At 43.1% G+C, this 22,561-nt stretch overlaps 1 pseudogene; it reads left to right on the top strand.

The window, feature by feature from the left end:
• The first annotated feature begins 4,554 nt into the window (after window positions 1–4,554).
• LOC148146653 (NACHT, LRR and PYD domains-containing protein 12-like) lies at window positions 4,555–21,907 on the top strand (annotated as a pseudogene).
• Window positions 21,908–22,561: the final 654 nt, after the last annotated feature.

Below are 22,561 nucleotides of genomic sequence, written 5' to 3' on the forward strand. Positions count from 1 at the left end.
CTGGAATATGGTGTTGAGATCCAAATTCAGCCACCATTGTGCCTGACCTGCTGTTCTTTTCCAGCACCGCACTTTCCTCCCTAATCTCCAATATCTGCAGTCCACGCGTTGTTGCTGAAAGATGGGAACAGCCTGATTGATCAAGGTCGCTGTCTATCAAAGGGGTGGGGTAGCCAGATAGGCTGAAAGTGGTGTTGGAAACTGCTTGAAACTGCTTGGTTGCCTGACGTCATAGAGCCACAGAGATGTACAGCATGGAATCCGAACCTGCGGTCCAACTCGTCCATGCCGTCCAGATAACCCAACCCACTGTAGTCCCACCTATCAGCACCTGATCCATATTCCTTCCTATTCGTATACCCACCCAGATGCCTTGTAAATGTTGCAATTATACTAGCCTCCACCACTCCCTCTGGCAGCTCATTCCATACACATACCACCCTCTGATTGAAAAAGTTGCCTCGTAGGTCTCTTTTATATATTTCCCCTCTCACCCCAAACCTATGCTCTCTAGTTCTGTACTCCCCCACACCAAGGGAAGAAACATTGTCTATTAATCTATTCCATGCCCCAAATGATATTATAAACCTCTGCAAGGTCACACCTCAGCCTCCGATGTTCCAGAGAAAACAGCCCCAGCCTATTCAGGTGAATTGGCCATACTAAATTGCCCGTAGTGTTAGGTAAGGGGTAAATGTAGGGGTATGGGTGGGTTGCACTTCGGCGGGTCGGTGTGGACTTGTTGGGCCGAAGGGCCTGTTTCCACACTGTAATGTAATCTAATGTAATCTAATCTAATCTATTCAACATCTCCCTGTAGCTCAAATAATCCAACCCTGGCAACATCCTTGTAAATCTTTTCTGAACTATTTCAAGTTTTACAACATGTTTCCGATACGAAGGAGACCGGAATTGAACGCAATATTCCAAAAGTGGTTTGACCAATGTCCTGTACAACCACAAGATGACCTCCCAACTCCTGTACTCAATGCTGTCAACAATAAAGAAAAGCATGTCGAGCGCCTTCTTCACTATCCTATCAACCTGCGACTCAACTTTCAAGGAGCTATGAACCTGCACTCCAAGGTCTCTTTGATCATCAAAACTCCCCAGGACCTTACCATTTTGTGTATAAGTCCTGCTAACATTTGCTTTCCCAAAATGCAGCACCTCACATTTATGTAAATTAAACTCCATCTGCCACTTCTCAGTCCATTGACCCATCTGGTCAAGAGCCGGTTGTAATCTGTGGTAACCTTCTTTGCTGTCCACTACACCTCCAATATTGGTGTCATCTGCAAACTTACTAACTATATTTCTTATGCTCCCATCCAAATCATGTACATAAATTATGAAAAGTAGTGGGCACAGCACCGATCCTTGCAACACTCCACTGGTCACAGGCCTTCAGTCTGAAAAGCAACCCACCACCACCACCTTCTGTCTTCTACCTTTGAGACAGTTCTGTAACCGAATGGCGAGTTTCCACAGTATTCCGTGAGATGTAATGGACTCTACCATGGGGAACCTTGTTAAATGCCTTACTGAAGTCCAGATAAATCACATCTACAGCTCTGTCCTCATCAATCCTCTTTGTTACTTCTTCAAATACCTCAATCAAGTTTCTGAGGCATGATTTCCCATGCATAAAGCCATGTTGACTATTCGTAATCACTCCTTGCCTTTCCAAATATATGTACATCCTGTCACTCAGGATTCCCTTCCACAACTTGTCCACCACAGACATCAGGCTCACTGGTCTGTAGTTCCCTGGCTTGTCCTTACCAATTATCTTAATCGGAGGCACCACTTTAGCCAACCTCCAGTCTTCCAGCCCCTCACCTGCCATTATCGATGATACAAATATCTCAGCAAGGGGACCGACAAACACTTCCCTAGCGTCGCACAGAGTTCTAGGGTACTACTGATCAGGTCGTGGTGATTTATCCACTTGTATACGTTTCAAGATATCCAGCACTTCCTCCTCTGTAATATGGACATTTTTCAAGATGTCACCGTCTATTTCCCTGCATTCTATATCTTACATGTCCTTTTCCACAGTAAATACTGGTGAAAAATACTCGTTTAGTATCTGCACCATCTCCTGCAGCTCCACACAAAGGCCACCTTGATGATCTTTGAGGGGCCCTATTCTCTGCCTCGTTACCCTTTTGTCGTTAATGTCTTTGTAAAAACCTTTTGGATTCTCCTTTACACTATTTCCCAAAGCTATATCATACCCTCTTTTTGACGTCCTGATTTCTCTCTTAAGTAGACTCCTACAGCCTTTATACTCTTCAAAGGATTCACTCAATCTATCCTGTCTATACCTGGAAAATGCTTCCTTCTTTTCTTAACCAAACCCTCTATTTATTTAATCACCCAGCATTTCCTATACCTACCAGCATTTCCTTTCATCCGAACAGAAATATACATTCTCTGGACTCTCGTTATCTCAGTTCTGAAGGCTTCCCATTTTCCAACCTGCGAACATCTCAATCATCAAATTGGGGAATGTGATTGTGTGGAAAGGTTGCCACTTTTTTCTGTTTCGGGACCTGAATATTTGAGATGGCAGCTAGTCATTGGATGAAGCTACATGGTTGGCTGAGGAGAATGTCAGATAAATGGCAGAATCTCTTACATTGGATGGTGTGCCCCATGGACTTCTCTAAGTATATATTTTTTTTAAATTCATTGATTGAATAATTGATGTTACTGGATATCTCACAGCACATCGAATCTGCTCCTTGAACTTGGACGGAGTCACTCCAGAAATAAATGTATTTGTGCTTAACTTAAAAATTCCTCAACATCAACTCAACTTCCTTAAATGCATTTTCAGAATCATTGTACTCCCAGGGATTCAATGCAATTTAATTTATTCTTTCCACATTATAATATATGAATTCTGTAACGCACACCAACCACAGAACTATGAAGGTTTCGGACAGGGTGAAGAGTACAATCAAAAACTTTTATTCTTCTCTCTATTACTTCATCACTTGGACTCTCTCTTGTGCTCTGACCCCTCAGTCCGTTGTTTAAACCATTGGCGACTATAATGTGCTCGACTGTCAGAGAATTGAGCGACAGAATTAAAAAGAATGGAAGCAATGATGTTAACATCCTATGATGCCAGCCAAATGCCAGCCATCCAGGTTCAGGGTAATATATTGGCTTTCTTTAACACAGCTTCTGTATATTGTCAATTATAACCAACGGATGCTATGTGAAATACTGAGGGATTTTTTTCAAAAGAAACAAAATTAAACAGTGGTTGCTGCGATACACGCAGCTGCAGTTTTATTTCTGCAGTATTTTGTTTTTAGTCTCTGACAGCAAATGATCACAAATCGATCAAAGGAAAAAGTGACGGAGAACCAGTCAGAATAGTCTGTGGCTGCTCGGAGCAAGACATCATTAACATTACACAGAGGTGTAAGATATCGGAATGAACCTGGGACATAGTAATAATTGATAGGCTAAACATCACCTCAGTGACAATGAACAGTCGACCTGCTGTTGCTCAGAGTTGTGGCTCAGGGGTAGACAGGACTTGCAGCTTAATATTGCAGAGTACAAAGACTGTGGGAAGGAAGTAAAGAGGAGTCAAGAGAAGAGAGCAAGTTGCACATTTGAGAAAGGATGACATTACGACTGTACTTAGGCAGGATATTCCTCGGTGTACGCCCAGTTATTTGGTTGAACTGATAAATAAGAAATGAATTTATTGAGATTTTGTTATAGACCCCCAACAGTCCACGGGAAATTGAGAGAAAAAATTTTAAGGAGATCTCAGTAATCTGTAAGAAAAAGTGGGTGGTAATGTTAGGATATTTTATATTTCCAAACAAAGACTGGGACGGCAGAAGTGTTAAGAGTTTAGGTAGACAAGAATTTCTTTAGTGTGTACAAGAAAATTTTCTGATTCAGTATATGGATGCACCTACTAGTGAAGGTAAAAACATGACTCACTTTTAGGAAATAAGACAGGACAAGTAACTGAGGTGTCAGTGGGGGAGCACTTTGGAACTACCGACCGTAATTCTATTAGTTTTCAAGTAGTGATGGCAAAGGATAGGCTGGATCTAAAAGTAAATTTTTTAAATTATAGAATTGCCAATCTTGACAGTCCCTGGCAACAATTTTCAAGAGTTTGTTCTCAGGTAAAAAGTTAGAGAATGGGAAGCCTTCAAAATTGAGATAACCAGATTCAGAGACAATATGTCCCTGATCGTGTGAAAGGCGAGCATGGTGGATGTAGGGAATGCTGGATGACGAGGGAAATTGAGGTTGTGATAAGAAAAAAAACATGCATATGTCAGGTATAGACTGCAGAGATCGAGTGAATACTTAAAAGAGTATAAAAGTAGTTGGAGTATATTTAAGAGAGAAACCAGGAGGGCACACAGGGGACATGAGATAACTTTGGCAAATAGGGTGAAGGAGAATACAAAGACATTTCATAACTATATTAAGGACAAAAGTGTAACTATGGAAAAAATAGGAGACCTCAAAGATCAGTAAGGTAGCCTATGTGTGGAATTACAGGAAATGCGGCAAATATTAAAAGAGTATTTTGCGTCATTATTTACAATGGAGAATGACATGGAAGGTACAGAATTTGGGGAAATAGATGGTGACATCTTGAAAAATGCCCATATGACAGAGGAGGGGGTGCTGTATGTCTTAAAACACACAAAGGTGGATAACTCCCCAGGGCCTGATCAGGTGTACTATAGAACTCTTTGGAAGCTAGGGAAGATATTGCTGTGTCCCTTGCTGAGATATTTGTGTCATCGATAGTCAGAAGTAAGATGCCGGAAGATTAGAAGTTGGCTCAGGTGGTACCACCACTTAGAAAGGTGGTAACGAAAAGCCAGAGAACTATGGAGGTTGTGGGAAAAGTTGTGGGGGGAATCCTCAGGGACAAGATTTACATGTATTTGGATTGGCAAGGACTGATGAGGAACAGTCAATACGGCTTTCCGTGTGGGAAATCATGTCTTATTAACTTGATTCAGTTTTTTTTTGAAGAACTAAAAGGAGGATTAATGAGTACAGATTGGTGAACGTGATCTATGTGGACTTCGGGAAGGCGTTCAATCAGATTCCTCATTGCTAGAGTAGTTAGCAAGGTTCGATCACATTGAACTGAGGCAGACCCAGCCTTTGGGACAGAAGTGCCTTGAAGGTAGAAGACAGAGAGTGGTGGTGGACGCATGCTTTTCAGACTGGAGGTCTCTAACCATAGATGTGCCACAAGGATCGGTGCTGGATCCACAGCCTTTCCTAATTCATATACATGATTTGGATGTGAACATGGGAGATACAGTTAGTAAGTTTGCAGATGACACCAAAATTAGAGTTGGAGTGGACTGCGAAAAAGGTTACCTCAGTGAACAATGGGATCTTCTTCAGATCGGCCAATTTGCCGACGAGTGTCAGTTACAGCTTAATTTAGATGAATGCGTGGTGCTGCATTTTGGAATGGCAAACCAGAGCAGGACATATACAGTTAATGGTAAGGTCCTGGGGAATGTTGCTGAACAATGAGACGTTGGAGTGCAGTTTCATAGTTCCTTGAGAATGATTTCTCAGGATGATGAGAAGACGTTTGATATGCTTTCCTTTATTGGTCAGAGCATTGAGTACAGGAGTAGGGATATCTTGGTGTGTCTGTGCATGACATTGGCTAGGCCACTTTTGGAATATTGTGTGCTTTTCTAGTTTCCCTCTAAAAGGGAGGATGTTGTGAAACTTGAAAGGCTTCAGCAAAGATTTAGAAGGACCTTGCCAGGTTTGGAGTATTTGAGCTATTGGGAGAGGCTGAACAGAATGGGGCTGTTTTCCCTGGTGCTTCAGAATCTGACGAGTGATCTTATGAAGAGTTTTCAAATCATAGGGGGCCCGGACAGGGTAAATAGACAAGGTCTTCTCCCTGTGTTCCTGGGTGGGGTGGGATCCAGAACAAGCGGGGATAGATTTAGGGCGAGAGGAGAAAAATTTAAAAGGGACCAAAGGTGCCACATTTTCATGCAAAGTGTGATGCACATGTGGAATGATCTGCCAGAGGAAGTGATGGTTGCTGGTGCAATTATAACATACAAAATGTATCTGGATTTGTAAATTTATAGAAAGTGTTGATAGGATTGTGAGGGCAAATGAGAGTTGATTAATTTTGGATAGCTGGTCAGCATGGGCAATTTCGGCCACAGTGACTGTTTCCATATTGCACACCTCCAGGAATCGATCTATGCCCAGTATGCAAAGAGCAGTATAAAATATGTTCCATCGTAGATAAATAGTAGCATTTTAAATCTCAATTCTCTGTGTGAAATGAATCCCTGTGTTTTGGTAGCAACGTAGGATCTTGTGCAGGGAGAAACCTGAGATGATGTTTTGAGTTCAGTGAGCCGTGCTCAGGTGAAGATGTTCTGATGAACAGTGATTCCATTAACTCTGTTTCTCTTCCCACATGTGTTGCCATATCTGTTGGTTTTTGCCATTTATTTATGATTCTATTTCATATTTTCTGCACTCAAAGTGGTTTCATTTATTTCATTAAAATGCTTCACGTCCCAATATGCCTCCCAGAATTCTTAGAATTAGAGAACCAGACTATACAGAAAAGAGCTGGAAATGTGTTGCTGGAACAGCGCAGCAGATCAGGCAGCATCCAGGGAACAGGAGAATCGACGTTTCGGGCATAAGCCCTTCTCCTGTTCCCTGGATGCTGCCTGGCCTGCTGCGCTGTTCCAGCAACACATTTTCAGCTCTGATCTCCAGCATCTGCAGACCTCACTTTCTCCTATACAGAAAAGATCCTTCATTCCATTTGGTTTGAGCTAAGAAGCTTCACGATATCTGCATTCCTCCCGGCTTCTAGCACTATACACTTAGTCTCAAATGTTGTAATGCTTCATGTGTTCATCCTGGTAGTTTTTAAAGTTTGTGAGGTTTACAGCTTCCACGACCCATCAGACACTGAATTACCAGACAACCACCACTCTGGTTGAAAACACTCTTCCTCAGATCCCCTCTAAATCTCTTCCCTTTCACCTTAAAAAATATGCCCTCCCCCCACCCTTCACCACCAATCCCCCGCGCCATCTGATGATTGCCTGCCTACACTTAGTTAAACCCAGGATTGTGCAGTTTCGAAATGGGTCAGGCCATTGGAAGTGTGATGTTCAAACGCGACATCTGAACTCTCCCACCTGCCCTAGTTAGGTGCTCAGATCTTTCACTGTTATATGGGCCGACGCAGGGATTATTTGGTCATCAATTTCCGACTTGTATTTTACCTCCTGTCTTTTTCAGTTAATTTCCTGGTCATTTTGTCCTTGCATGTGGTAAGTGTGACCTCTCTAAATGCAAAACGTGCTGCTTGTTGTCTATGGGAACGTCAGAGCTAGTGTCCATTCTCAGTGAAATCAAACTGTTTCGACTCAAATACTTTGACTTCGCAAGGTGTTTCCTGGATATCACCCTGCGTGCAGTGATATCCTTGTCCCGGCTCATTCTGCCATAGACTGTTCCATCTGGGTCACTGTCCTTTTCTCCTTTGATCGTTTTGCAGTCATTTGCTGCCGGAAAATGAAGAGTAAATATTGTACAGAGAAACCCTTGGCTGTTGCTCTCGCCGCAGCTGACATTCTGCTCTGTTCAAAAATCATTCTATTCTATTTTCGATTTGAACCTGTGAGGATAATTGACAATGTTCAATGGTACAATCGAACAAAGTCAAGTTATTTTACTGATCCCAGATGGCTGGGATTCAATTGGTTTGGTGACATTTAACCCCTTTCATCCCATACGTGTTAATTCTGTTGATGAACACTCTGAAAGTCACGTACATCTTGGTGGCCAGTCGAATCAGCATTGAAATAACATTTCGTTGGAAGTATAGATCTCATCGATTTTACGAATGTTGAAGAAATGCTGAAGAATTTCAGCTGCAGTTCAAACACATTATTTTATGCAGTGACTCTGTCCAGGTTCAGAGAGAAATTCAGGAATGCGGTGCATCAATTGATCACATAAATTCTTCACTGAATGACTCAGCAAAACAACTGAGAAAGCTCCAGAGGCAGCTGCAGTGTTCCCAGTGCAGGAATTGCAAGTGGACGGCCAAGGTTCCATCATCACAATCAGACGGGTCCAAGTATAACACCCAGCTGTGAATGGGGAGGGAGGGAAATAGTATTGGTCACCCTTTACCACGCTCAGGAACACGCTGCTATCCCTGATTAGATTAGATTAGATTAGAATACATTACAGTGTGGAAACAGGCCCTTCCGCCCAACAAGTCCACACCGACCCGCCGAAGCGCAACCCACCCATACCCCTACATTTACCCCTTACCTAACACTACGGGCAATTTAGCATGGCCAATTCACCTGACCTGCACATCTTTGGACTGTGGGAGGAAACCGGAGCACCCGGAGGAAACCCACGCAGACACAGGGAGAACGTGACTGATTGACTGATGGATAGTCACACACGGTGACACAGAGGCAATGAGCAGCAAGAGCCAATTCAGCCCTTCGAGCCGAGCTCTCATGCCTTTCTAGAAGATCGTTGCTCATCCAATTGTAACGTCAAACACACATATCTGTGTGCAATGAGCACCGACCCAAAATGTTAACAAGAATCTTTTCATCTCCACGTTCAACAATATTGAAGAACGTGACAAAGGGTCAGGTAAAGGCGCAAAAGGTGACTGCCAGTTGCAAAGTAGCATGGAAAGTGGCTAGAAGAGTGATTCATAATGACAGACTGGCTGTGAGTGATGTGTTCAGCTGGAACATTGGGTCTTCACGGACGATTCTGTGGATGAGTGTTAAAGACCGGCGGGAGGTGTCTGCATTTTCCCTACCGGGGAAGGAGGGGGAAGGGCAGAAACAGTTCCTCCTGCACCATGATGATTGTCAGACTCTCTCTCTGTTCAGCTCACGATAAACACTTTATTACACAAAGGAAAGGCTCCAGGTACGGGTGATCACCTCTTCTGAACAGTTTATTGTTACATGCACACTTGTATTTGAGGGAGTATTGAGTCAACATTTTGTTGACTCCCATCACAAGAATATCGCTTTCTCCATCTCTCCTCTTTTTCCAGTCTGTCTTGTCTGTGTTTCACTTTTCCTCTCTCGTGCTCTTCCTCAACTCACAGCTTCTTGCTGAGTCTCTCTCTGTCTCTCTTTCTAACTCGCTATATCTGTCTCTCTTTATCTGTATTGTCCTGTCTCACACATTCTCTCTCTCTACCTGTCTGTCTATCTCTCTGCCTCCCTCGATTTCTCTCCTACTTTGTCTCTATCTAGCTCATTGTCTGTCTCTCTGTCTCTCCCTCGTGCTGTCTTTGTCTTTTTCTCACATTGACCAGTTCAGTGTTGTCTCAGTTCAGCACATGCTGACTTGCATTGACACAAATCCCTTCCTGTTCTCTTCACTGATCTTTCCCCAGGCAGTGATTGCCCCAGGGAAAATATAAAGTGCACAGATGCAGCCAGAAATATCTTGACACATTACTGTAAGTAACTATCCTAAACGTTGATGTTCTCCCTTTCCTTTCCTTGTGTCTGAGTGAGAGGAATGTTCATGCGTTTCTCTTTCAGTGTGTAAGGGTTTCTTTGTGTATCTGAGTGGACGGGTGGCAGCTTCATTGCCTTTGTGAGTTTGTCACTCTGTGTGTGAATGTCTCTCAGTTTTTGTCGTTGGATGTGTCCCTGACTGTGACACATTTTGAGAGTATTTGTGCATGCGTGTGGGTTTCCCTTTGTGTGCATCGGGAGGTATTTCGGTAACTACACATTCATGTATTTATGTATTTGTGAATGTTATGCAGTCTTTATGAGTATGCTTCCGTGAAGGTGTGTGTTTTCATGTATGTGTATGTTACAGTGCCTGTGTGATTATATATCTGTGTGTTTTACGTATTTGCATCAGTTATGTTTGTGCCAGCGTGTATGCTGTTTGTGGGGTACAGTCCCTCTGGCTGTGTGTTTGTGCGCGCATGTGTGTGTATTTTACTGTCAGCATGTCATTATGGTTCTGTGACTCCATGTATATGCGTCTCTGAGTATCAGTGTATTATTGTGAGAGTGCAGGATGTGTCTTTGCCTGACTATGCTCTTCTTTAAGCAGGTAAGTGTGTTGTTCAGACTGTGTTTCCCTGTCTGTCCGTGTTCCAAGACCATTATTTGCCCCGTGGGATCTCTCTGTGGGTGTGACTCTGTGTTTGTTTGTGAGTGTTGCTCTCAATCTACATCTATATGTGATTGTGGTTCAGTAATTTTGCTTAAATGTGCTCGTGTGTGTCTATGACATTTTTGTCAGCCCTTCGTGATTGATGTGCAACGTCTCATACTATCAATTTGTTTCGACATCTGTGTGAGGGTGTGGCTATAATTCTATGTTTTAGTGGAGATAGAACATAGAACATAGAACATAGAAGAATACAGCGCAGTACAGGCCCTTGGGCCCTCGATGTTGCGCCGATCCAAGCCCACCTAAACTACACTAACCCACTATCCTCCATATACCTATCCAATGCCCTCTTAAATGCCCATAAAGAGGGAGAGTCCACCACTGTTACTGGCAGGGCATTCCATGAACTAACGACTCGCTGAGTGAAGAACCTACCCCTAACATTAGTCCTATATCTACCCCCCCTTAGGATGTGTTCCTATATCACAACATGATTGTTCTTGTGTGTGTGGATGTGTGTGCATTCTGTCTGTGCATAGGTGTGTTCCTATCTGTCTCAGTCCGGCTGTTTTTCTCGGCATGTATGTGCGCCCACGCGCATGTGTGAGAGTATGTGTGTCCTCCTTCTGCACTCTGATTGTGTTCCTGTGTGTGCTCTGAGGGCATGGGAATGTTTCTGTAGTTTTTGTGTAGATATGATTCCACATTTCAGTTTGACTGTGCTATTGTGTGATTGCGTGTGGATGTGTGTTTGAGTGTGTGTGTATGTGTGCATGCTTGTGTGTTTTTGCTCGTCAGTTCGTTCTTATATCTACCTTTGACTGTATTTCTGTGTGTGGGTGTACATCTGCATATGTATGCATCTGTGTGTGTAAGGGTGTGGGTATGCTTCTGCGTGTATGTGTATGTGTGTGTGTGAGGTTGTGGATGTGTTTCGGTGACCACCTGGCTGTGCTTCTGACTCTGTCTGATCATGAGAACCCGCTCTCCTGAAAAAAAGCAAAGTGAACCCTTCACGGTGCACAGATTGCCCTAAATGGTGTAATTCTGCCAACCTTGGAAATATCTAACCATCAGTATGTACCTCCTGCACCCAGAAAGCTGAACTTTTATTTCAGTTCGAGGACCTAAGCCTAATGAACGAAATGGGGAAGCTAATAGGATTGTCATTAGGTCAAGTAGATGGATCTAATTTAACATGAGTTCCCTAATTGGGGTTGTTAATCGGGTGCAATCAGGGAGTCCTGGGTGACAGATATAAACTGGAGTGTCAATGGTTCTGCTCTCTCTAATAACCAGCTTTGTGCTAGCTGGGTCAGTGTCATGTACTATGCAAGTGCAAATGCAGAGTGACTTGATGATGGGATCCTAACCTTTGTGGAGGAGACAGGATTTAATGTAGAGTAATAGTGAGAGTTCGGCCTAACGCTTCGAAGAGTGAGAGAATCTAATCGAGAATATTGGTCACCCCTCAGCCACGGATGTTCCAGGGAAAACAGCTCCAGCCTATTCAACGTCTGCCTGCCAATCCCTCTACCAATAAAAGCTAAGACATCATATGCCTTCTTAACAACCGTATCAACCTGGAAAACAACTTTCATGGGTCTATGTGCCTGGACACCGAGATCTCTCTGCTCATGTACACAAAAGCTGAGAGTGAATAGTATCCTAATAAAGGAGAAGGTGAAGATTTTCCCACTGGTTCATCGATACACTGAGAAAACGATTATTTCTCGAGTTCGAAGTCGGACACTTGTAAAATATGAACCGTTAGGATGAGGCCGAGTCCATCAACAGTAGAGAGAGAAACTTCTCCAAAAAGAACTGGAAAAAGCCCGAGTTGATCAATTGTTCCAATGCAACATTTCCAGGGGAAAGTCCAAAACTGGGATTTCAGCAGTAATAAGTGGAGTCCCAACTATTGGAAAATCAACATTGGCACAAAAGATGGTTTATTACTGGGCCATTCGGAAAATATACCCACGGTTTCAATTTGTATTCATTTTTAAATTCCAGGATTTGAATGCTCCTAATTGTCGGATAACCCTGAGGAATCTGATATTTTTTCATCATCTTTACTTTGGGAATGCTCTGGGAGAGTTCTGGAAGTCCCAGAGGGATTGCTGTTTATATTTGATGGTTTGGATGAATTCAAGGAGAGTATTGATATTTCTGACAGTCGGAGAGATACAGAACCTCAGTCCATGTGAACTGATCTGAAATGCCGGTGTGAAATATCTGACAATGTGTGCAATTTGATCCAGCACCACCTGCTCCAAGGATGTTCAGTGCAAGTGACCAGCCATCCAACTGCTTTGCATTTATTAGAAAAGGCTGAGATCAGCATCACTGCTGAAATCATAAGATTTTTTGGTGATGTAGGAAGGAATATTTCAGCAGGTTTTTTTAAGATCAGATAGTGTTAGCAGCTGTTTACAAGTATGTAGTGGGGAAGGAGATCCTGCACACGATTTGCTGCAACCATTCATACTGCTGGATCCTTGGTGGCTCACTGAGTCCATTCTTCACGCAAGAGGACAGAAAATAGCAGCAGGTTCCCAAGACCATTACCAAACTCTACTCCTCTTATAGTTATAATATTCTGAAAAATAATACCTGTCAGATTGAAAACCCCCGTGGTGTGTTTCTGAAGCTTGGTGAGATGGCCTTCACTGGTGTTTCTGAAAAGATTGTGTTTAGAAATGGAGATTTGAATCGGTACAATCTGCAACCTTCCCAGTTCCTGTCTGGATTCCTGAATAATGTTTTGAAGAAAGATGTATCTGCACAGATTGTGTGTTACACATTCCCACATCTCACCATCCAAGAATTTGTAGCGGCTCATGCCCAATTCCTGACTCCTGATCCCAGAGTCATTCAGAAATTGCTCAGTGAGGCCCATAGTAAGGAAGATGGACGATTTGAAATATTCATCCTTTTTTTGCTGGTCTCCCCTCCCAACCGTCAGTTCGTCCTCTGGAAGAGTTTATATGTCCATTTCTTCATCAGACAGTCTGTCAGGTCATCGATTCGGTGAAGGACATTGTTAAAGTACAGATTGGAAACATTAAGATTATAACTAGTAAAAGAAACATCTTGAATACTTTGCACTACCCTTTTGAGTCTCAGAATAAATCACTTACGCAGAATTCACTGAAAGATTTGGAAACATTTTCATTTAGTGACTTGCAACTGACCAGAATAGATTGTGTTGTCCTGTGTTTCGTCATTAATTACTCTGATTCAATAAAAGGACTTGATCTTGAGAACTGCTACATTCAGTACGAAGGACTGCAGCCATTGGGAGCAGTTCTTCACAAATGCCGAGAGCTGTGGTAAATATCTGTCTCTAACCTTTGGTCAAATTGTTGAGCAGCCATGGATTGTGCATTTTTCACCATAATGAAGGGAAACTAATAATTCGGTTGGACCAGAGAGAACCATTTTCAATATCGAATTTGCTACTAAGGAAAATTGATGACAAATTTCACAAGCACTATCTTTTCGTGATGAACTAATACAAGTCGTTGAATTTGGGTCAATAAGTCATCAGATTCATAACCAATAAGACTAGAAAGCAGAATGCAACGCTACTCATGTCCTTCTGAATTACATCTCATACAGTAGCAAGGTCAATGTTGTTTTCATGTTACCTACAACTTTCACTTCAGTGTGGCTTAATCTCATTACAGATCAGCACCAAATGTTTATCTATTTGTTCCAAAAGGAGTCTTGAATACATTGGAATTGAATCTATTATTCCTTCGTTTATCTTTTCTCGCCAATATGTCAGAAGACCCACCCAAGATTTTTTTAAACTAGTATTCCTCATCTGTCTATATTTCTTCCTCCACCTGTTTTAAGTGTGTGATCAATCCCTTGCTAATCATTGTCTCCACTTATATCATACTATTTATATCTGGGTATTTTATGCTGATATTATGTTTGAATGAATAATTGCAGCTTCTGCACTAACACATCTTTGTTTCTTTCACTTGTTTTCCCAACTGCATTTTATCTTGTAACATTGAATTCTCTGCCGAAATATTTCAGCAGCCATTCCTCATTCGTTCCTCCTCGGTATTATTGCTTCATTTCTCCTGAGACACGAATACATTTTATTGGTGATTCCTCTTATTCTGTTTCAAACATCGCTTTGCTCTCGTATTCCTGAATCCTATTTATCTGTTTTCATCCATGTCCTTAGTTTGTTCTTTTCTATTTTATGTTTTCACGTTTCATTTATATTTAGACTGTTTTAATTTCCTATTCTGCCTTCATTTATTAGTTTTTTTTTTCTGATTCCTTATTTGCTCTTTCCAGAGCAGATTCCTTTTCCTGGTTCAGTCTGTCCCCTCAGTATAGCTCTTTCCTTTCCGAATACTGATGACAACGTCCTTTGAAATGATACTATTTTATCCCACATTAGTGCTTTAGCCATGTGTTCATTCTTCTGATATAACTGCCTCAAAGCGAAATTTCATGTCATCAGGGAGTTATTGACGGATGATAAGTGAAAAGCTCTTTAATTTAACTTTTAACTGATATATCTGCAAATTCACCCATTCCCCCCCCCCCCCCCCCCCCCCCCCACACCCCCCACACCCCCTACCCCGCCAACCCTGACATTGGCTGCCACAGTTAGGTTATCCCATTTAGTTTCCATTCCCTCCCGAGCTGCCCTGAGACCTTACTTAGCCTGACACCTGCTAATTAGCATATCATATCAAAGTTTCATTTGTGGCTCCAAAAAACGCTACCTATGTTCCTAATTAGGAAAATCCTCTCTTTTGCGACATTCAGTTCTGTTCTACTCTGTGTCAGATTGTGGTGCTGGAAAAGCATCCTAATGCCTGCTGTGCTTTTCCAGCACCACATTCTGGCTATGATCTCCAGCGTCTGCAGTCCTCACTTTTCCCTCTGTTCTACTCTGTGTTTGACACCTGGCGGCATTGTCTGCATTGTAACTGTCCTTCTCACAGTCTTCCTCCTTGTCCCCAGACAGCTAGTTCATCATGCCTGTTAGCCATGATCAATAATTGAGGGATTGCCTCCTCAATCTCCTATATCCCCACCATGCACTTTATCCTGAAGCTGTGGGAACGACTCCAACCTATGGAGAATATAAACACTATCATGATCATGCCCCTCCAGATACTGCCCACCAAATACTTCCTTCCCCCAATCAAATTACACCACCCCAGAATTATCTGCCCCCTCTACCCTGTAGTGTCCACAACTTAGCATCTCGCAATCCTTCTCCTACCTGCTCACCAAGTAGTACCACCTCCCACACAATTTGCTTCCCATCCGCCCCGCCCCTCCCACAACCTTGCCCCTCCCAATCGGGGCACGGAGAGGAAAGAGTAAAAAATGTGGGTGAGCGAACACAATTGCCCTCATTTTGTAACACCATCGTTTTCTTCCCCTTCTCCATGTTTTGCATCAGTAGCAATTATGTAACCCCTCCCCATTTTTCACACGCTGTTGTTTTGCCCCCAACCCACCCCAGATTGTGCAGTGTCCGTTTTGCCCTGACGCTTCCACTCTATTAACACCTCGAAATAAAAGCACCTCTGCTCCTCCCTCCGAATCCTATATACCCACCTCACTGAGCCCCAGCCCTTGGTCTTTGGGTAAAAGTTTGTGTGGGCAGACCTGCCTGTGACTGCACCATGGACCCCAACAATCGGTGTACAGCAAGATCCCCATCCTTGAACGAGGATGTTCCCCTAATACTTACGCCCCCTACCCCCGTGAAATAATGCTGGTATTCCCACAGGTTCCTCAGGGTTTGTCACTGAATGGGGCTCATTAAAGTGGTTAGCACTGCTGCCTCACAGCGCCAGAGACCCTGGTTCAATTCCTGCCTTAGGGCAATTGTCTTTGTGGAGTTTGCACATTCTCCATGTGTCTGCGTGGGTTTCCTCTGGGTGCTCCGGTTTCTTCCCACAGTCCAAAAATGCGCAGGTTAGGTGAATTGGCCCTGCTAAATTGCCCGTAGTGTTGGGTGAAGGGGTAAATGTAGGGCAATGGGTCTGGGTAGGTTGCACATCGGAGGGTCGGTGTGGACTTGTTGGGCCGAAGGGCCTGTTTCCACACTGCAATTAAGTAAGTAAGTAAGTTATAAGTAATATAAAATCTGACTTCCTGTGGAGCCCTCTTGTCCCTGATATCCCATCCTCCCCAACACGTAGTGAGCATGCATGAAGCCTGACCACAGGGATGCACAGCAAGATCTCAGTCTCCTGCCGTTGCCTGTCGCTCACCCCACTCACTGAGAAAGGGGCTTTACCTGATTCCCCCCCGTGCCCAGTTTGTCCCTTTCCCCAAATACCTCCCTATTACATTCCCACGGATGAGTGTGTCCCCAGTTCTGCAGCCCCCACCAAATCTCCCCCCACCTCATGTTCTCCTGTCTAATTTCCCCCCTCCTGGTGTAGCTTTATTTTCCTCCACAAACTGTCTCCAGTTCGTACTGTCTATACTGTCATTCCCTCTTGAACACACACACACACACAGATACACACCGTCTCTCTTGGAAACACTCTCGCATGCACACACAAACTGCATACACATATTTGTCCTCTCACACATACAGGCACACTCTCGCAAGCACAAACATTCACTCTCTTGCAGATGTGCACACTCTCACGTATTCTCTTGTTCATGCATTCCTTTACGCATGCGCACAAAACCTCTCTTTCACACGAACACACTCTTTCTCTTACACACACAAACTCTCTCATACACGGACACATTCTCTTTCTGTCGCACATACACACCTTCTCTCTGACAGTCACTCACACGTTCTCTCTCCTGTGCATGCACACACTCTCTTGCATAGGTGCACTCTCTACCTTTTACACACACGTGCACACACTCTTTTTGTCATGCACACACTCTCACGCTCTCTGGCATGTACACACTCTCTCTCACACACCCTGTCTTTGTCAGGCACTGACACGCTCTCTCCTGTGCACGCGCACATTTTCTCTTGCACTTCCTCTCTCTCACACATGTACACACACTGTCTCGCACGAACATGCTCTCACTCACACACGCACTCGCACATGCACATGCACACACTCCCTGTTGCACACACACATCCTCTCAGGCACTCATGGCCTGTCTCTTTCGCATGCACACTCTCTTCTGCATGTGCACACTCCCTTGCGCACACACACTCTCTCTCACACACACTCTCTTTCTATTGCATGTGCACACCCTCTCTCACTCACTCACACGCTCTGTTTCTCGTGCACACACACACTCTTTGTTTTGCGTCAGTGCACACTCACACACACACACACACACAGTCTCTCTTGGAAACACTCTCGTATGCACACACACAATTTGCATTCACACATTTGTCCTCTCACACAAGCACACACACTGTCTCGCATGCACACGCTCTCTTTCTGGTATGCACACCCTTTCTCTCACATTCACACACCTTTTCTCACACCCGCACTCTCTCACTCGCACTCTGCCTCATGCAGGAACATAACTTTTTTTCTGTCTTGCACACGCACACATTTGCTTTCACTCTCGCATGCACACACACACACTCTCATGCACACATTGTTTCTCATATGCAAGCACATTCTGTCTCTCTTGCACATGTGCAAACTCTCACGCACACACACTCTGTGTCTCACACGCACACATTCACTCTCGTTCTCGTTCTCAGTCTATTGCATGCTCTCTTTCATGCCTGCACAACATCCTCTCTCTCACAGGAACACACTATTGTTTCTCATGTACGTGCACCCTCTCTCGTGCATATGCACTCCCTCTCTCACACACACACCCTCTTGTATGCTCTCACTCTCTTTCTGACTGATGCAAACGCTTTCTCTCACACGAATACATACTGTCTGTCATGCTCACTCTCTAGCACATGGACACACATTTGCACACACACACAGTTTCTTTCTCTCATAGAACATAGATGTTGGGCCACGATGTTGTATCGAGATGTAGTCTTAATGTCAAATATAGTAACTTAACACACGCACCCTTCAACTCACTGCTATCCATGTACATGTTCAGCAGTTGCTTACATGCCCCCAATGACTCTGCCTCCACCACCACAGCTGGCAACGCATTCCATGCATTCACAACTCTCTGTGTAAAGAACATATCTCGAACGTCTCCTTTAAATGTTCCTCCTAATATCTTCAAGCTATGCTTCTCGTACCAGTCAACCCTGCCCTGGGGAAAAGTCTCTGGCATCATGGGCACACATGCACTAACTTTCTCTCTCTTTCTCACACACACATGCACACACACATACACACATGCACGCACACGTTCTTTCTTGCACTCATGCACTCTCTCTTGCATGCACGGAATCTTTCTCTTGCACGCATGCATTCGCTTTCACATGCATACACTCTTGTGCACATGCACACTCTCACATGCTTGCACTCTCTTTCTCACACACATGCACTCTCTCATGTATGCACACTCATGCACGCAGTCTCTTTCCCTCTCCCATACATGCATTCTCTTTCCCTCATGCAGGTACGTAATCCCTCTCTGACTCTCGCACGCTCTCTTTCTTACATGGACACATTCTCTCTTACACCTACACACTCTCTCTTGCATGTGTACACTCTCTCGCACATGCACACTTTCTTGGACATACGCATATTTTTTCCTCACGCACGTGCATACACTCTCTTGCACATGGTTACACACTTCCTCTTGCACATGCACACACTCTTGCGTTTGCACGTACTCTCTTTTGCATTCACACACTCTCTCACATTGAGTTACACAAACTCACGTTCATGCATGCACTCTTGTGTTCACGTACACTCTGCATTCATACACACGCTGTCTCTCTTGCATTCACACATACTCTCTCTCACACTCTTTCATGCATGCAATCTCTCTTGCAGTCACAAACACTCTCTCTCTTGCATTCGTGCATACTCTCTGTTATGACACAGGGTAAACGCCGCTGCTACTTTGAACCAGCAACACAGAAAAGATTCACCCCGTGCTGTAATCTGTTAAAATTCGAGAGGCAAAGAGCTATTCCAGAGCTCACTACTTAAAGTAAAAATTAACAACTTCATTCTTTAAGTCCAGCAGAGAATATTATAAATATTTACAACTCCATTCCGTTTTACCTCCAACTCTACATTGCTAGTCCAATGAAAAAGTCCTCGTTAAGATTTACAAAAAAATTCAACTTTCAAAACCAGCCAGCTGTTGAATCTTCTCTTTGTATTTTCCTCTGCAGATTTTCCTCTGTCGTCGTTTTGATGTTCTGATGGTGCAAAACCTCTATACAGGTACGTTTCAGAGAGCTGTTCTGCAGACAGTCTATACTTTTTGGTGGCTTGGTAATTCTCCCCCAACTGTTCAAAATATTCGGTTTTATATCCCAAAACATCAGATCGATTCATTATTTTTAATATTATCAAAATACTATTTTCAAATCTGATTGCATTTTGGTACCTTGGGGCATAATTCAAACGGATTGGCCAAATTTGAATTTGTTTTTGTTTAACAACAACTCAGTTGCAGTTATTTGTTTCGATCAAGTGTCACATTGTTACCTTGTTCCGGACACTGTGTGCTTTGTCCTTGCTAGCTTTTCAACTCTCTTAAATGTACAGTAATACTACACCTTCATAACACCTCCTCCCTTTAGAAAAAGGAACCATCATAATTAAAAGATGGCTTCATTTTTTTCTTTCTATTCCTTAATCAAAATCTCATGACATACATATCACTTTAAACTAAGTTTATATTAACTTCTGTCCATACAAAATATAACATTGATTAGATACTAATCTTATCTGCACTTTATCAGTTAAATCCGCGATATCGCATCTGCGATTCCATTTTTTGACCCACAACATGTGCGATATGTAAATTAAAAGTCTGTTACGTAAGACTCCAACAAAATAGTCTTATATTCTTGTCTTTAAAGCATTGCAAGAATGCATGAGGATTTGTATCCGTGTACACAATCATATCCAACACATACACATTAAAATATCATTACGCCAGTACCAAATTCAATAGTTCTTTTTTTCGATAGTGGAGTATTTCCTCTGGTGGATGTTGAGTTTCTTCAAAAAGTAACCAACTGACAGTTCAATCCCATCATCATCTTCCTGAAGCAATACAGCTCCAATTCCCATGTCACTAGCATCAATGGCAACTTTAAAAGGTTTTGAAACGTTTGGTGTAGCTAAAACTGGTTTGGTGGTTAATGTTGCGTTGAAATGGTCGAATGCCTCCTGGCATGGTTCTGCCTACTGAAACTTTGTGTTCGCCTTCAGCAAATCGTTTAATGGTACAATCAAACTGTGGAAGTTAGGAATAAACTTTTGATAGAATCCACTGAATCCCAAAAAAATGAAACACGTCTTTCTTCATCTTTGCATTCCATGGGGTCAACCTTCCGTGAACGATGTTATGTCCCAAGAATGCCACCTCTGTTTTCACGAATTCGGTTTTGTTTACATTTATTACCAGTTTTGCTTCTTGTAGTCATTCAAATAGCTCTGCCAACTGTACCATATGACTTTTCCAGCACTTACTAAACATCACAACATCGACCAAATAGACTGTATAGTTTGTTAAGCCAGCCACAACACTGTCCACGATTCCTTGGAATGCAGCGGGTACATTCTTCATTCCAAAGGGCATCACTTTAAACTGATATAGCCCACTTGGAGTTCCAACCGCAGAAATTTCTTTCATCTTCTTTGAAAAATCTAACTGCCAGTAACCACTTATTAAGTCCAATTTGGTGATATAACGAGCTGGTTCAACTTTCTCAATACAGTCTTACAATCTAGGAATTGGATGTGAGTCCGATTTTTTAACGGTGTTGACCTTCCGATAAACCACGCAGAATAATTGAATCCCCTCCTGTTTGGTATCTAAGACGATTGGTGAACTCCACTTGCTCTGGCTCGGTTCGATAATGTTCTCGTCGATCATGGTCTCCACCTCCTTCTGGACCTGTTTGGCTTTGAATGAATTAAGCCAATAGGAGTGTTGTTTTATCAGAGCAATATTCCTAACATCTACGTCATGTACAATAGCATTAGTCCTCCCAATCTGATTCTTACATATGTCCTCATACTGCAGTAATAAACCTTTCAACTGCATTCTCTGCTCCTGAGACAGATAGTTTTCTAACTTATCCCACTCCTCAAGAACTTCTTCATTTTAACTCTATTTTGAGGCACATCCAAATCCACACCATCTGCAGGGTGGTAACTAACACCTGTTTCTCCAGTTCTTTCTCTCTAATATAATACAGTTCCAACATGTTCACATGACATACCCAATACCGTTTTTTTTCCTATTTGGCAAGTTTACTCGATAGTTCACCTGACTCAACTTATTCTCAATTTGATAGGGACCACTAAACATGGCTTTGAAGGAATCTCCTATCACTGGTAACAGGAATAAAACATCATCCCCTGAGGAAAACGTCCGAGCCTCAGAGCTTTTATCTGCTGCCTGCTTAATTTCATACTGTGCCCTCTTTAGATGCTGGTTAGCAACTCACCTACTTGATTAAACCTCTCTCTCACCTCCAATACAAAATCTAAGTGTGAGATTTCCAACTTTGGCCCTGTCAATTTTTCTTTAATTAATTTCAGAGGACCTCTCACTTCATGACCGAATATTAACTCGAGAGCAGTGAAGTGAATATATTCATTTGGGGCATTTCAAATAGTAAACATTAGGGGCGGCATAGTGGCTCACTGGTTAGCACTGCTACCTCACAGCATCAGGGTCCCTGGTTCGATTCCAACCTCGGGCGACTTTCTGTTTGGAGGTTACACATTCTCCCCATGTCTGCGTGGGTTTTCTCTGGGTGCTCCGATTTCCTCCCACAGTCCAATGATGTGCAGGTCAGGTGAATTGTCCATGTTAAACTACCCATTGTGCTAAGTGCATTAGTCAGAGGGAAATGGGTCTGGGTGGGTTGCTCTTCGGAGGGTCGGCGTGGACTGGTTGGGCCAAAGTGCCTGTTTCCACACTGTAGGGATGCTAATCTAATCTAAAAAGAATGGGATACATTTACCCCAATTATTCTGATATTCCTGGCAGCATGTTCTCAAATGGTCTTCAAGATCTGATGCTACGTTTCTAAAGCTGCCTGGGATTCATGATGAAACGTACTAGATTTAAACCTAAGCTATCTATAACCTCCTTAAACAGACTAGCAGTAGGATTTGACCCTTGGTTCGACTGAATCTCTCTGGGTAGCAAATATCGTGTGAAGAAAGCTACTAACTTGTTGAGTACCCTTTTTGCCTTGATACTCCGTAATGACATTGCCTCCAGAAATCTG

The sequence above is a fragment of the Chiloscyllium plagiosum genome, unplaced genomic scaffold, assembly GCF_037043375.1.
Source record: "Chiloscyllium plagiosum isolate Xiang-an unplaced genomic scaffold, Cpla_swu_hap1 HiC_scaffold_20, whole genome shotgun sequence".
Lineage (NCBI taxonomy): Eukaryota > Metazoa > Chordata > Chondrichthyes > Orectolobiformes > Hemiscylliidae > Chiloscyllium > Chiloscyllium plagiosum.